Source organism: Corella eumyota, chromosome 6, assembly GCF_963082875.1.
Source record: "Corella eumyota chromosome 6, kaCorEumy4.1, whole genome shotgun sequence".
In the NCBI taxonomy this organism is placed as follows: Eukaryota; Metazoa; Chordata; class Ascidiacea; order Phlebobranchia; family Corellidae; genus Corella; species Corella eumyota.
In genome coordinates this window covers 13,287,746-13,305,445 of record NC_137495.1, presented here as the reverse complement: position 1 = coordinate 13,305,445, position 17,700 = coordinate 13,287,746, and positions in this window count along the sequence as shown.

The following is a 17,700-nucleotide window of genomic DNA, read 5'->3' as shown; positions in this document are numbered from 1 at the left end:
GCACTAATTGACATACATCTTTAAAATTTATTTTAACTGGTTAAATACATGACAAGAAAAAGTTTAAAGCCATGCCCTTTATGCAAAAGCCATGCCCTTTAAAAAAAAATTTGAAAATAGAATGTAACAAATCAAAATATGTAATAACTAATCTACAAAAATAAAGGTAGTCTTAAAAGTGTCAAAAACCTCTTTTATTAAAAGTTAGTTTTAGTTTATTCTTGTAAAGGGTTTAAATATAGTAATTATGTTTGTCCTATAGTAAATATGTTTAAATAATGTTGTATAGTAAACAAAACTTACAGTTCCATATTTGAAACTTTTTCGCTTGCTTTCCTCAATAGTTGTTTTCCATCCTCAGTAAAACCACAATCCCATGCATTCAAGTATTGAATGTTGTGGAGGCATGATGAAAAAGCAACAGCACACTCATCTCCAAGATTGTTGAAGCTAATATTCAACTTTTTCATCTGAAACATTTAAACTTTAATTAAAATTTATCATTAGCACACCAATAGTTTAAATAAAGTTATATTGTTAAATTATAATTTGTATTTTAATAACTTTAATGAAATATTTTAAATGTTTAAAATTAAATTTGTTTAATATAACTTCAAAAAGTAATAATTGTTAAATTTAAACATTTTCTAAAGATTTAAATTGTTCTTGTGGTTAGGTTACATGTTGCATTTATTAATTTTTAAAACTTTTAATTTTCAAATAATTTGATTCTGGAAAAATACTAAAACTTATTTTAGTAAATATTAATACAATGGATTGAACTTATTAAAGTTAATGGGCATTGTGACTGTTTAACTTTTTTTTAAAAATTATAAATTTAATAAAAATTAAAGTTTTGTTTAAACAAATCAATTTTAATATTAAATGTTTAACTTTATCTTAAACAAAATTTATATTTTACTTAACTTAAAAATTACTCTAATTCAAATAATTAATTTAAAACAACTATTTATCCAATACATATTGAATCAATAAATTTAATTGTTGTAGTTAATTTGAGTAAATAAAGTTAAACTTTAAGTTTAAATAAAATAACTTAAACTACTAATTAACATAAATTAAAAATAATATTAATAAAATAAATTCATTAATACTCTTAAATTATACCAGAAATTTAATAATAAAACATTTTATTGATTTTTAATTATTTCAAAATAGGAAAAATACAAAAAATAATTTAAAAAAGAATATTAATGGATTGTAACTTAACAATGACCCATTGTTAAAGTTAATGGGCATTGTGACAATTTTTACTTCTTGTTATAAAATTGAAAATAAGTTTGTGTTTATATTTCTATAAACTAAATAAAAAAGTTTTGTTATTACATAAAGAAATTTTAATAATAAATGTTATTTAAATCTAGTGCTTGTTTAAATAATTAATCTTTAAATACCAAGCAATAAAGTAATACACTTACAGTATTCGTTAGTTTTGAACAACCTCTAGCAATGGCCAATCCACCAACTTCTGTGATGTTACAACCCCAAATATCAAGTTCCTCAAACTTGTCAATAACCTCACCCAGTAATGTTGCAGCTTCATCACCGATTTTGTTCAATGATAAGTTCAACTTTATCTAAAACAAAATTTATATTTTACTTTAATTTAAAGTTACTTGAATTAAAATAACTGAGATAAAAACTGTTTAACAAAACACTTTATAAAAATAATAATAACTAAATTTTTGAAGTAACACAAAAATGAACAATATTTAATTTTTACCAACTTGTTATTTATCTGAAATATTTAAACTTAAAATTTACTTATTATCACACTTAGGGTGAAGTAATTAGAGTCGAGTTAACGATAATCGCGAAATAAACTCGAGTTAAATTGCTAAAAAGTTAACCGGCGATTTAAGGTAGTTTAAACTCAGATTAACTTAAAATTAATTAGCTACTTTATCAAAAAAAAAATTACCGCAATAGTCTAATAGTAAAACTAAATTGGCCTAAAAGTTGTTGTGATCGTTTGGACAGAGTCAATAGTAATTGGGTAGCTTATAAAAAACAATACAACAGCAAAGCAAAGTTGTATAATTAGTAAGTTAGTACTGGTTGTAATGGCTTTAGTCAGTCCGTAAATCGTCAGTGATGTACCGGACATATCAATGTAAGGTATTTTACCTATTTTTGTCTCCTGTTAAATGCATATATAATGTGTAAAGTCAGTTACAACCTAAGTTTTATATGGGCTCTGCCAAATAAATTTAGTTAAAAAATTTATAATTAACTATTTAAGCAGTATTTTATTAAGTTGTCACAAGGGCAATATATTTAACCTTTATTGTAGTTATTGAAATTATAAATTACAAACATCCTGTCAACCCCTATAATGGACAGGTCACAAAGTTTAGAGAATACTTTTATGTCGTTGAAATTAAAAACTGTCTACCCTGGCTTGGCTAAACAAGGAAATGCGCAATAATGATTTTAAGCATTTTGCTCTCGGTAAATACCTATTTTGGACAGGGTATCATATTTACAATCTATAAAAGCTTTGTTATTATATTCATGCGAAGTGGTAAGTAAACCCTTTTATTTAAATTTTATAGATAACTATTTCTTTGAGTAACACAATATAAAAACATAAATAATACAATAAATAAATATGCAAACTATTAAATTTCATAAAAGTTGTTTAAACATGCTGCTCGGTAATTTTTTAAATTTTTTGTTTGCTCTATTTTTATATCAAGTTCTTTCATTTTTAAATCAGGTTCTTTTTTTTTATTTCTTGGTTTTTTATTAGTAACTTTTTGGTTAGTATATGAATTTCTTTTTTATTTTCTATTTCCTGCCTAAGTAGTAACATTTTTGCCTCCTTAACGTCACCAGAATCGCTTTTTCTTTTCAAAGACTTTTTTTTCTTCAAAATTATTTAAATAACTTCATTGACAACAATATTTATTTTTTTGCATTGACTTACTTAGTACTTGATCGACACTATTTTTTTTTTCTCAGGTGAATCTTGTACTACAACATCTATGAATAGACTGGTATTACCTTTTTTTACAACATAATTTAAAATTACATATTTGTAACTCCTTTTTTAAACTAGAACTTTTTATTGGTAATAATATTCACAACATGAAATTTAACCTATTTATTCTTTACAGGCTATAAAAATGTCTTCATTTAAAGAATATTCAGTAACAATTTGATCATGACTGGCGTGCTACCAGTAAGATCAAGAATCAGCAAGGCATCATCATCAAAACTGTTATGCAGAGAATTTATTTCATTGTAAATTAAAGGTATTATTTAAAACAAAGTTTTGCAGGTTTGTAGTAAATTTATCGTTGTGTGTTATTTGGTTTATCATAAAAATATAACTGTTACTCACAAATGACTTTCTGTGTAAAAGAGCTAATGGGATTAGGTGGTGGGTCACCTCCTGTTTTTCTAATTTCTCTTTTTTGTTCTGTATTAGCTGATTTGGCTTTCTTTTTAATATTTTTGTATGAATTTTGTAAATTTTCTGGCATTCTATTGCATCATATATTAATTAAATTAAATTTTCTTGTTAAATCAACCCAAGCTTTTTTTGCAGTTGTGGTAGAAGAATTTGTTTATTTTGAAGTTATAACTGGATAAGATTTTACCAATTCCAACAGTACTTCTCCTTCGCTTTGATCGTAGTTAAGAGTTCTAATTTTTTTTTATCCATTTTATTTCTAGCTACAAAAAGATTACATAAAACACATAAACAAACATTTTTATGCAGTCTAACTATATTAACGTAAAAATTTCTTCTTAAATTTAAATATTACTGAAAATAGTTATTTGTTATTTGGTCTTGCACAGCTCACCCAGCCAATAAATGACCAGCTCCTCCATTTGTTTCAATTACTGGGATTTCAGCGTCGTAAGGTGCCAGTTTCTCTTGCCTTGTTTTTAGTGCAAAATTATGAAGACACATAATTGCAACTATTTTAATTATTAAATTGTCCAGATATTTTCAAAGTGGAATTGGAAATCCCTTAGAAATCCGGTGTACGATAAGGCACACCGTGCATCTATGTACCCCAACTAAGTCTCCATCACTGCATTGCAAATTTCCTGTTGCATAAAACCTAAGGGTTACCAAAAGCTGCAACAATGCTGGAACGCCATGGCTTCTAATTTTTATAATGTTATAAAGCTGTAAAATGCTATTTTTATTAAATCTGTAACGCTGGACTATTTCTCTTTCTGTATATTTTTCCAGGGATTTGTGAAATCTTTTTATTGTTTTTTGGGAATTTCGTATTTTGTATTTGTTATTTCAACGATTTCCAAAGTATCCATTTTAATAAAAAATTACTTAACAATCGTTTATTCCTATTGACAACATTTAAGAACAATTTGTAAAAGAAGTTTCTATAGCATTCATTTTTTTATAATAGTAATCTTAAGCATGAATAGGCTAAAGGCCTGTTTTTTCTTAACTAACAGTAACTAATCTTAACTAATTCTAACTTAATAAAGAAAGTTAAATGTTAAATTATTACTAAAACCCTTCGAAATCACGTTTAGCCTTATTATTTACAAAAACTTAAATCTCGTGCAAAAAAGTGAACAAACCACCCTTGGTTACAACGAAAATCAACAAAAATTGTCGTTCGCTGTTTTGATTCGCTATAGCGATTTCAAACTGGTTTAGACGAGTTTTTAAACAAAAATCTCAAGTTAAACTAGGATTAGTTAATCCGAGTTTAACTCGACTTTAATAACACAAAAAAAATAAAAAGTTAATCGGGGATTAAGTTAACTCGACTTTAATAACTCCACACTTATTGTTTTAATAAAATTTTACTGTTAATTAATAAATCGTTTTTTTAATAAATGAGCCAAAATATTTAAATGTTTAAAACTGAATTTGTTTAATGTCATTAAAAATAATGTATTAATTGTTAAATTAAATATTTTTGTTTATTTTAAGTTTAAAATTCTCCAAAAGTTAATAAAGTAAAATTTTGTTGTAAATATTTCTTTAAACTTTTAATTTTTAGATAATTTGATCCTGAGGAAATACAAAAAATAATTTTATTTAAATATAATACAATAAATTGTAATTTAACTATGACCCATTGTTAAAGTTAATGGGCATTGTGACCGTTTTTACTTCTTGTTATAAAATTGAAAATAAATTTGTGTTTATATTTCTATAAACTAAATAAAAAAGTTTTGTTGTTACATAAAGTAATTTTAGTAATAAATGTTATTTAAATCTAGTGCTTGTTTAAATAATTAATCTTTTTTAAATAATTAAAAAAATACCAAGCAATAAAGTAATATACTTACAGGATGTGTTAGTTTTGAACAAGCTCTAGCAATGGCCAATTCACCAACTTCTGTGATGTTACACTCACTAATATTAAGTTCTTCAAACTTGTCAATAACCTCACCCAGTAATGTTACAGTTCCATCACCAATTTTGTTCAATGATAAGTTCAACTTTATCTAAAACAAAATTTATATTTTACTTAATTTAAAGATTACTTTAATTAAAATAACTAGAATAAAAACTGTTTAACAAAATACTTTATAAAAATAATAATAACTAAAATTTTGAAGTAACACAAAAATGACCAACATTTAATTTTTACTAACTTGTTATTTATTTAGAATATTTAAACTTTAATTAAAATCAGAAAATATCAAAGCCAAAACACATCTTACCGACACGTTTAGCAAGCCACTTATACAATGGATACAAAGGTCAACTTGTTTAATCGTGATTAATTCAAGCAATCTGTAATTAGCAATTGATAAGGTAAGGTAATAAAAAAAGCTATGATAGCAAAGCCCTTATTAAGCACATTAACAATAAAAAGCCTAAATACCTAAGAAATGGCAGATATTGGGTCATGAAAATATACGGCACAGACGATAAAACTACCCAATAAGTTCCAGATAAAGGTAAAAGAGATATTTAATATAAAGTACAGAACATAATAATCTCTAGAATTAGTCAAAACATAAACACAGAATAACTTAATAATAATGCAAAATGTAATTACCCAAAAATTCACAAGCCCGAATTATGGATCAAAAAACGTACGTATCAGTTCACTACTCCAAATAGTTTCACAGTAGGAAAGGTAGTAATTACATATAACACTTTAAATCACTTTTAAATAGCCCATCAGTCTAGATTCGTAACGATAAAAAAAGAGCCATGAAATTACGGTAAGTATTAAAAAACCTTTCAATCAAGTGAAACGCACGGGTGATTATAAAACCTCAGGGTTGCCAAATGTAACAATTATAAAACGCATATTTAGCATTCCCCCAAATATGAACAAAAGAAAGGAGTACATATTTACAAAAACACATATGCGTTTAGCAACAGAGTAAAAGACTTGTTGACTTGTTGAGTTAGCCTCCAAAACATGCCAGTGTGCGCTTTTTGTTACATAAAACACTGCTTCCTGAATTAATCATGGCCTTGTTTTAAGCGTAATTACATAACTTCGAAGTAAAACATTTACAATTCATAAACATAACAAAAACCACATATATATATAAATAACTAAATTTATTTAATCAATATTTTTGTTGTTAATTAAAATAGTGCACGGACACTTATTGGTTGTATACTTATCGCATATTTCTACTAAGATGAATTATATTTAATAAACCGATATGTTACATATATGCGCCTGAATGGTATAAAGGATTACGTAATGCAAGTGCAGTTCGACTTGAACCCGAGTAAGGATTGCCTTGAGCGCATTGACCTGAGTACGGATTAACTGGCAACCACGTAAACAATGCAATGAATTAATGAAAAGTTACAAAAAAAGTTTGTTAACACCAACGACAACAGACAAAACCCTTCACTGCATTGTAACTGGTTTTCTACACTTCACCTTAAAAGTAGTTAATGGCAAGTTTTACTGAATCCAAAAGACAAAAAATACTGACTTTGCATCTTTTAATAAAGAGTTTCATTTTTATTGTGATGCCTTTTGGGTTATGTGGTAACCCTAGCACATTTGAAAGATTAATAAACCAAGACTTGTCTACTTGTCCACGCAGAAACTTTTGACAAAATTGTGCCTAAATTTGAAAAAACAATAGATTTTTAATGGGGATGCTTGCAATTATGCTATAGAAGCTGTTCTGTCACAAAGGTGGGCTTGGGTGAAATAAATAAAATAAGAAGTGACCATGGCTCGTCAAGTTAACTTTTTAACTTTGGTAAACTAAAGGAGCCAAATGGCAAGATGAATAATTTCAAGATTGTAAGCAGAAGAGGGTTAAAAACACAACAACGCCAATGCTTTTTAGGATGGCTATGCCACAAAAATTGCCAATGTTGTGAAAAGTTACCTGGTTTGGATTAAAATGATAAAACTAAAGATAATCCATAATCCTCGCATTAACAAATATTTTGCCTCCGCAGATATTTCTTTAAGACACAAGAAAAATGTTCCGAGACCTGTTGTGGGGTTACCATGGGCTCAACAGTTTAACGAAACAGTAGCAATGGACTTACATGAGTTAGAACCAAATTTATGGTTTTTCCATATGATAGAAATGTTTACACATTATTGTAATGCTGTAATTATATGCAACAAGACTTCCACTGTTATTGCTAACAACTTTCTCAAACATTGGATTAGTTTGTTTGGTGCTCCCCGTAATGTTTTAAGTGATAATAGAAGAGAATTTAATAATGTTTCATAATTTGTGTGGAAATTTAGAAACTTTTCTTATTATAGAAAAGGTGTACTACTAGCGGGAAGATGTTAAAGGGGAACTCAACAGAAAAATAAGGCCAGCTAATATGTTTTTTTTGAACTGTACTAAGTTTAAAACTTTAATTAAAAATATTTTCGGGCTTATAATAAGCCTGATTCGATGTTTTGAACTTCGTCAGCAAACTCTTTATAACGTTACTGGGTTGTAAGCAAATTTGTTAGTTATTTTGTTAGCTAGAAAGATTCAATCTAAAGAACTGTTTTTTACTTTCAGGAAATTGGAAGATACTACAGATTTTAAAATTGTGGTGTATACAGATGCTTTTGCAAACGTAAGAAATGGAGAAAGTCAAGAAAGTTATTTGATTTTTTTTTTGGTAAAGACCATACTATAAATCTCTTAAGCTGGCAAATAAAAAGAACTCGATGTGTTACAAGAAGTACTTTAGTTGCAGAAACCCTAGCTCTTTTAAATATGGTTGAAGCAGCAACATTATTAAATGTTTTGTTTTTTGAATTATATTATGGAGAAGTTAAGTTTGACAAATTACCGATTGTGGGAATTACAGATAATCATTTATTATATGATGCTGTATATTACACAAAAAGTGTTATTGATAAAAGACTTAGTATTGGTGTTGGATCACTTCGCGAAATGATTGCAAGAAAAGAAGTTAACGAAATCAAGTGGGTTAATACCAAAGACCAACTTGCTGCCTGTTTGACAAAGCATGGAGTGCATGGCATGTTATTATAACATATCTTAACGTCATGTGAGTTCTTATCTTAACTTTGCGTGCATGCGACATAGTGTAAGCCCTGTAGCCTTACTTTTTACTTGTGTTCTATAATTAAGTTGTTTACCTTCTCCTTTTGTTTTAGTTAAGTACTTGATTTGACTGTGTAGTTTTGAACTAAATTATTACTTATTTTAATATCTAATCCTTTTTATTATATATATTATGTTTGATTCTATTGGAATAAAATTACAACTTTATTAAAAATTATTACACGAAACTCTGAGTATATTTTTGTAACATTAGAAGTCCTGCCGAGATTTTATTATGTCGGATGCAAATAGCTAAAACTTATTAGAAGTAATATCGTTTAAACCCCATAAGAAATGGGGATAAGAAATCGCATTTCTTGTGAAAAAAAGAAGTTAATAAAACTACACAGCGGCTCCACGATGAATTTCAAGAGGCGACTGAAAAACAGATATCACAAGTTAGACGGAAATGCACTAAGTTTTAGAAGAGGCTTTAATTGGTATGGAGCAAAAATATAAAACCCTAAAAATAAACGTACATAACTTTAGCTCGTCTACTATAAGGTCAATTACTAACCTTGAACAGAAATTGGCCAAATATACAGTAGTTGCGGATCCCACCATCGCTGATGAAATAAATAAAAGAAAAAGTGGAGGTTAGGTCAAAAGAAGTTGTAGATAAGTCGCAATCGCAACAACAACTTATTTCCGATCAACTGAACAAGCAGATTAAAGAAGAAGAGTTAATTCAACTTTATGTTCAAACACCAATGGGTACAAACAAAAATATTGGCGAGATTAAGGTTGAGATGTTTGACGACAAAGGATCCTACGAAGACTTTATGGCTAAGTTTGAACTGGCAGCAACATATAATGGATGGTCAAATTACACCCAAGGAATTCAACTTAACATTTACCCGATACAGTCTCTAGCGTGGTGACAAGTCTTCGACCCGAACTTCCTACCCAATACGCTATCCTGAAATAAAAGTTAAAGCAGAAATTTGGATTAAAGATACCTGACTCTGTTTCAGCAATGCATACCAGGGTTCGTCGTAGAAATAAAAGTTTGGCAAAAGAAATTAATTTGGCAGAAGAAATAAGTTCATTGGTTAGATGCTGTCGAGTGTACGACAAAGCAAAAAAGAATATGATTTAGAAAAAACTGGGATATTTATTCGTCTCTGAAGCTTAAAACCCAAAGCAGCTAGATAATGCGCTGGATTAGGCAATAAAGTTGGAAGGGAAAAATAATGGATATATTAGCAAGCCCAGAACAATAAGAGCCACCAGCACCTATTTAGAAACTGAACATATTGGAAATCAACTGGAGGCAATGCCGAAGGCAATTAGTGAACTGTCTAACATTGTTCGTACATCACACGCCAACCAAATAATGAAATAGGTGAAACTAGTTATGGAAATGGGAGACGCCAATACTACAAAAGTCAAAACAACCAGACTGTAAATCGCAACGCGCAACAAGCGGAAAACAGACAGTAGTCAAATTGAGAAGGCAAAATTTGACTACCACCAACTACGCCTCGAACATTGCTATAATTAGTTTAACGTCGACACAATGCTCAAATGGACTGTATTGTAATGTCGAACGCAAATATGTGCTTTTAAAAATGTTGCTGGATACAGAAGCTGATGTGACATTGATAAATAAAAGGGTATTTGACAAACTTGATGAAGTTGAACTGGAAACTTCAAAATTTGCTTTGCGTGGAGTTGGAAATCATAAAATTTCCGTGTATCGTAGCTGCAAAGTAAATTTTCAACTTGGTAATAGACTTTACAAACAAAATGTCCTTATTTGCGACATTGGCGAGGATGGTATACTTGGCCTGGACTTCTTGGCAAGATATCGTTTTAGCATTGATATAACTACCCTGCAGCTTAATAATAACAATGATTCAGTGCAGTTAAATTTGCAAAATAAGAAGAAAGCTTAACTGGTGCAACCCGTTGTTATATCGTTCGATGGAGTGTTTCCGGATTCGGAAAAGACTTATAAGATGATTGAGATTTGTACATTGGAATTAAATCAGGCCCAAAAACAAATATTCATAAATTTAATACAAGATTACGTAAGAAAATACAACAAAAACAGCAATTACTGATATGACCGAGCATGTGATTGACACTGGAGGCGCTAGAACAATAAAACAAAGCCCAAGGCGACTGCCGCATCAACTGGAAGCTGATAGACTGATCACACAAATGCTTAAGAAGAACATTATTTCACCATCAAACAGCCCTTGGTGCTCACCTATAGTGCTGGTACATAAAAAAGATGATTCTACTAGTTTTTGTGTGGATTACAGAAAACTAAATTCTGTAACGAAAAAGGAATCCTACCCCTTACCGAGCATCGACAGCAAATTAGAATCGGTAAAAGGTTCATGTTGGTTTTCGACACTTGAATTACGATTGGTTACTGGCAAGTAATTGGTAAGGCTAAAGACCAAGAAAAAACAGCTTTTTCAACAGGCAAGGAACTTTATCACTTTAATGTTATGCCATTCGGGTTGTGTGGCAGCCCTAGCACTTTTGAACGTTTTGTAGCTTATTGTGCATAAGCTAACCTTTTGTTAACATAAAAGACAATTAAATTTAACTATTTCACATTTGAAGGGAATTATTTTTGTTATCGTTTCTTGATTTCATCAAAATCTTGGCAAAGTTATCAGCTAGTTAGGAAAGGGCAAAGTTATCAGCTAGTTAGGAAAAACAATTTACTGTCTTTAACTTTAATAAAACCTTCCGATTGGGTCGACGGAGACCGCTACAAATTGGTGACTACCCTCTGTAATTAAAGTGTGAGAATTCTAACAATCGAGACTTGTAGCATCTGACTCAAGCTGTGAACATCGCAAAAATGTTGGACTATATCTCACCGTTTCGTGGATTTACTGTCTTATACCAGCAAACTCGTGTTGACCATACCAACAAGAAGATCTTCGTCTTTTTTATTAAGATACATTTTGGTATTTTATTTGTGTGTATAATTGTATTGTATTTAACAATTATGTTACCCTCCTTCATTTATAAACGTAATCGGTCTGATAAGAGGTTTGTATCTTTTTGTGATAATGTTGATTTTAATTTTTTGGTAATGATGTTGACTTAGGTTGTAATGGCACTAAAAATGTTAGGTGGGGCAATGCGATATCGCAGGGTAATTTATTTTAACCGCTGACCAGGTTCTTAACCCAACCATGGCATCTACCTTTACCTTATCTAACTTACACCCTACCCATGCTGTTAACTCTGTTTTTGCTAACTATTTATTCTGTTTACCCCATGCCTCTGGAACTTTAAGTTATTCTTTTCCCAGTTTTATTTTTTTTATGTTACGAAATATGCCTGATGACCAAATTCGACAACCTCAAGGCAAATTTCTGTAGCCGCGGGAAACCCACCGCACAATCGTTTTTATTTACCAAAGTTTTCAAAACGTTTATGATGATAAAGTTTATTTCTACCTAACCCAGTGAATTGTGGACATTTTTAAGTAACCCTTTAATTGTATTACTTTTCACATGTTTTATATATTTGATTATCGCTCACGCAATTTTTTTTTATTAACACGGGATCTGTAAATAGCATTTGGCTCGTAAATAAACCTGAACTTATCTATTGAAAAAGAACTTATCTATTGATTTTGCTAAAAACCTGCTATGTCACAAATTTACGAATAAGTGTGCGAAATTTTTAAACATTTCATTAACTGATTCTTGTTTTATTCTGCGTATGTCGAGAAAAATAAGACCTTTTAAAACATTGGGAAATGAACACCGTCAGTGGGACTGTACACCCCATTGCTTCCATTGATTTACCCTTGTCCAACATCTTGACATCAAATAACCTATCATGTTCTGATCATTTTGGTTGCAAACAGGTGATCAACGTAATTAACGATGAAGAAAAACTTACCGAGACAGACGTTAAAATTTATGCACCGGCAAAGTACCAAGAATGCAAAAGTTAAGTAAGGAGAAAATAACTTTTAAACCGGCAAAGGCCGAAGTTACATTAATAAGCACCGGCCAAGTACCGAAAATGCAAAAAAAAAATAAAGAAGAAATAAATAATATACCGGCAGAGACCGAAGATGAATTACTAAGCACCGGCAAAGTACTGAGAATGCGACTAACAGAAGATCTTAATAAAGAAATTATGTCATTGACGAATGACAATAAATTTGAAATTCCTAGTTCTAGTCAGGTCAATAGTCTTACCTCTCCTATGGAAGAGAGCTCTAATGAACAACCTTTCATAAAGAACACAAATCCTGATTTGTCCACAAATGCAATTTATAATAATTGCCCATCTGACGTTTCTTTTAATATTGTTACCGAAGCAAACTTACTTGTTTACGGTGACAACACTGCTCTAACTATGTCAACCGAAATGTGAGCAAATCTTTTGTCGACGACGTCGTATCACCAAACTAATCTTTACCATTTTTTTATTGTTTCATTTTTTTACAGATTTCGACTATTATTAAACGTATTCTAGTCCCTTTTTACTTTTTTTGAACCAAAATTTATCAAAAATTAAACCCAAATTTAAAACCTAAAATCTCTCTTGAAACCCAAAATCACACACACCAGAGGCGTAAGCGGTCAAAAAGGAGGGCAAAACATGTTAGGGATCAGGTAATTCGCTCAAAATTATCTGATGGTATGTAAGGGACATTATATTTTTTGCCATTACCACTTAAGTTTTACTTCGTATTGTATTGTGTCAATAGTATTTGTATGTGTTATTGCTATTGTAATGTTTTCTACTACCAAAAAATTAAATAAAAATGTTTAAAATCAAATAAAAAATATGACACTGTATATTTTTTCTTCACTTATAAAAAATAATTAGTAAATTGTATTTTTATTTGTGCCTATATCATGTGTATTTTTTTCATTGTTGTTACCCCGGGCTCTCCTTTAGCTGGGATGATGTATCTTATTGTGCATAAGCTAACCTTTTGTTAACATTAAAGACAATTAAATTTATTTGTTTCACATTTGGTGGGAATTATTTTTGTTATCGTTTCTTGATTTCATCAAAACTTTATATTAACTCCTATCTTGATATGTCTTTTAATCTTAAACTTGTTTTTAAAATCTGTGGTTTGCTTTTGACATGGGATTCGATTCTTTGTTATTGTTTTTAAAACAGTTAATTTATGCCTTCCAACAAAGCAGTTGTATTTTTGGATTTTGGAAAAAAAATGAAATTTTTACGTTTTTGCTTTACCGTTTGACTTTTGTAAGAAATTGCCGTATAATATAATTATACAATAAATTCACCTGCATGGTTAATTTAAGAAATCCTTACCAGCAGCAAAGTTATCAGCTAGTTAAGAAAAACAATTAACTGCCTTTAACTTTAATAAAACCTTCCGATTGGGTCGACGGAGACCGCTACAGTTTAATGAACTGGGTGCTTTTAGATGTAACTAATAGTAAATGCATCGTGTATTTAGATGACATCTTAGTGCATGGTCGCACTTTTGAAAGCCTTTGTGATAGTAAGAAGAAAGTTTTTAATTGTTTATTAAACGCTAATCTGGTTTTGAACCCCAAGAAATGTGCACTTTTTCGACAAAATGTAGATTATCTGGGGCATGTAATAACAAGAAAAAGAATTTCAATGTCAACCAAAAAATAGAAGCAATTAAGAAACGACCTCAGCCAAACACTGTTAAAGAAATTCAAAGTTGTAAGGGGTTTATGCTCATATTACCAAAAGTTTATTCGTGGTTTTGCCGACATTGCTAGGCCTATACATGAGTTATTTGAAAAATTGCAAAGTTTTTATGGTCAAGCGATTGTGAGCAAGCTTTTCGTAATTTAAAAACTTCATTGATTTCCGCACCCATATTGCAATTTCCATCAGAAAAGGGTCAATATATCATAGATGCCGATGCAAGTAACTACGCCGTGGGTTCTGTACTTAGTCTGGTCCAAGCTAATGGGACTGAGGGTGTTATAGAATATTTAACCAAATCATTTTCAAAAGCAGAACAGAATTATTGTACGACAAGCAACAATAGTAAAGGCAATGGAAAAATTTCATTTTTATGTTTTCGGAAGACCTGTGACACAGCAAATATGGATATGGACCAATATGGACCGTTACAGCAATATGGACCGTTATATGGACCGTTACAGCAATATGATTTTAAAATTATTCACCGTGCAGGTCTAAAACATACCAATGCTGCTGCGTCACCACGGTACCTTTGTGATGAGTCATGTAAATCATGTAGTAAAGTTAAAAAAACTTGGTAACAACGACGAAACCTGCTTCGAAATGAACACTACAGACACAACAAGAAATGTTGGTGGCACAGCGTAACGATCCCGATATTTTAGAGTGATTTTGGCAGCCAAAGAAATTAATGTATGACCTAAAAGGGACATAATTTTACCATTAAGTCAAGCAGCTAAATTGCTGATTTTGCAAAATAAAGGATTATACCGAAAATGGGAAAGTGCCGATAACAGAAACTGTTATTTTCAATTACTTGTACCAAAACAAATGCGCCAAGCACTCATCAAATTAATGCATAAAGCGCCTTCCACCGAACATTTTGGCATAAAGAAACTGTTTGATAGACTTAGTCGCAATGACTACTGGTTTGGCAGTAAAACAGATATAAGCACATTTTGCAATTTTTAAGATTGAAAAATTTTAAAGCTTTAAATCGTATTTTTATGAAGTGACAAAATTTGAGCAAAAAGTTTTTTGGAAGAGAGGGTTTAAGTTGTCGATGTTTTGTTTAAGAAAAGTAGATGAAAAATTAGACAGTTAGAACCTTGTTTATTTTATGTTAGATGTTGCACTATATTTGAGATCTACCTAGTATATTTAACAGTTTATATGAAGGTGATTTAGATAAAGAAATCCAAATAAATTGGGAAAAAGAGATTTAAATAAAAGAAATTTGCATAAAACTTTAGACCCTTCACACAGCGTGCACTGAAATCAGTTGTTTACTGAGTAATAGCGCCATAACTTTTAACGTATATGCGTGATTTATTTAAAATTTAATATAATGTCATACACCATGTTAGTATAATTATATTAATACAATCCATTATTTGAAGTTTAATTATGCATGTTTTTTTAATTTAATATTTACATATTAACATTTTTTTACAATGCCATAAATCTTGTATGTAAAATTAAAGTTATGTAACCCATTTTTAGCTAACTCATGGTAAAATCACTGCTCCTACTCAACATGGCACACAAATTAAATATAAAAATAATTACCTTGTGTTTTCTATGCTGCAATTTAGACAGAGTGGCTGTTTTATCACAGAGTCACAGAAAATATTTGTTTAACCAGAAAGGTGATTGGTGCTAAAACCTAAATATTAATAAAAGGTCAATTCAATATAAAACTCACTAATGTCAAATAACATCACTCTACCTATTAGCACGAAAAAGAACAACATGAAGAATTTTGCAACATATAATTTTAAATTAATGCCAGCAAACGAATTTCTGTGTTTTTGAAAGACAATACAATCCCTAAAAATTATAAACCTTTAACAATGCTAGTTGAATTGTTACTGAAAAAAAAAACATCCACCAAGCCCACTTGGCTATTAAGTACTACAAATAAACATTTTTCAAAGTTAATTACATCTCAGTTATACATCTCTACAAACATGAATAAAATTAAAAATTTTAAATTTAAAAAATTTTAACATTGCCAATTTGTATTGGAGCAAGAAAAAATAAAAAACAAAATTAATTTACAACATTTATCAAAATATGTGTGTTTGGTTTATACCACAAATTTATAACTTATTAGAAGAACCATAGTACACTCTAAAGTTACAAAATATGTTGTAGACGATTTTAAACATTTTTAAAACATTAAATTCAAAAAGTTCAGATAAATGGGTTTAAAATAAAGAGTTTAGTTCATAGGAGTTTAATGGTGAGGGGTTTAAATGTAAGGGGTTTAAATGTAAGGGGTTTAAATGTAATGGGTTTTAATGTAAAGGGTTTAAATGTAAGAGGTTTAAATGTAGGGTTCAAATATTAAGGGGTTCAACTGTAAGGGATTTAAATATGAGGGTTTAAAATAAAAGGGATTTAAATATAGGGGTTTATTGTTAGGAGTTAAAATGTTAGAGGTTTAAATGTAAGGGGTTAAAATGAAAGGAGTTAAATGTAAGGGGTTAGATGTAAGGGGTTTAAATGTAAGAGGTTTAAATGTAAGGAGTTAAAATGGAAGAGGTTGAATGTTAGAAGTTTAAATGTAAGGGGTTAAATGTAAGGAGTTAAAATGGAAGGGGTTAAATGTTAGAAGTTTAAATGTAAGGGGTTAAAATGTAGAGGTTTAAATGTAGGGGTTCAAATGTAAGGAGTTAAAATGGAAGGGGTCAAATGTTAGAAGTTTAAATGTAAGGGGTTAAAATGCTGGGGGGTTAAATGTAAGGGGTTTAAATGTAAAAGAGTTTAAACGCAAGGGGTTTAAATGTAAAGGGTTTAAATGTAAGAGATTTAAATGTAGGGGTTTAAATGTAGGGGTTTAAATGTAAGGGGTTCAAATGTAGGGGATTTAAATGTAAGGAGTTAAAATGGAAGGGGTTGAATGTTAGAAGTTTGAATGTAAAGGGGTTCAAATGTAAGGGGTTCAAATATTAAAGGGTTTAAATGTAAGGAGTTTAAATGGAACGGGTTGAATGTTAGAAGTTTAAATGTAAGGGGTTAAAATGGAAGGGTTTAAATGTAAGGGGTTAGATGTAAGGGGTTTAAATGTAAAGGGTTTAAATGTAAGGGGTTTAAATGTAAGGGGTTCAACTGTAAGGGGTTTAAATGTAAAGGGTTAAAATGTTAGGGGTTTAAATATGAAGATTTTAAATGAAAAGGGTTTACTGGTTAAGGGTTTAAATGTAAAAGGGGTTTAAATGTAAGGGGTTTAAATGTAAAAGGGTTCAAATATTGAGGGGTTCAAATACAAAGGGTTTAAATGTAAATGGTTTAAATGTAAGAAGTTTAAATGTAGGGGTTTAAATGTAGGGATTTAAATGTAAAGGGTTTAAATGTCAGGGGTTCAAATGTAAGGGGTTCAAATATTAAGGGATTCAAATGCAAGGAGTTTAAATGTAAGGGGTTTAAATGCAAAGGGGTTCAAATATTAAGGGATTCAAGTGCAAGGGGTTTAAATAAAAGGGGCTTAAATGT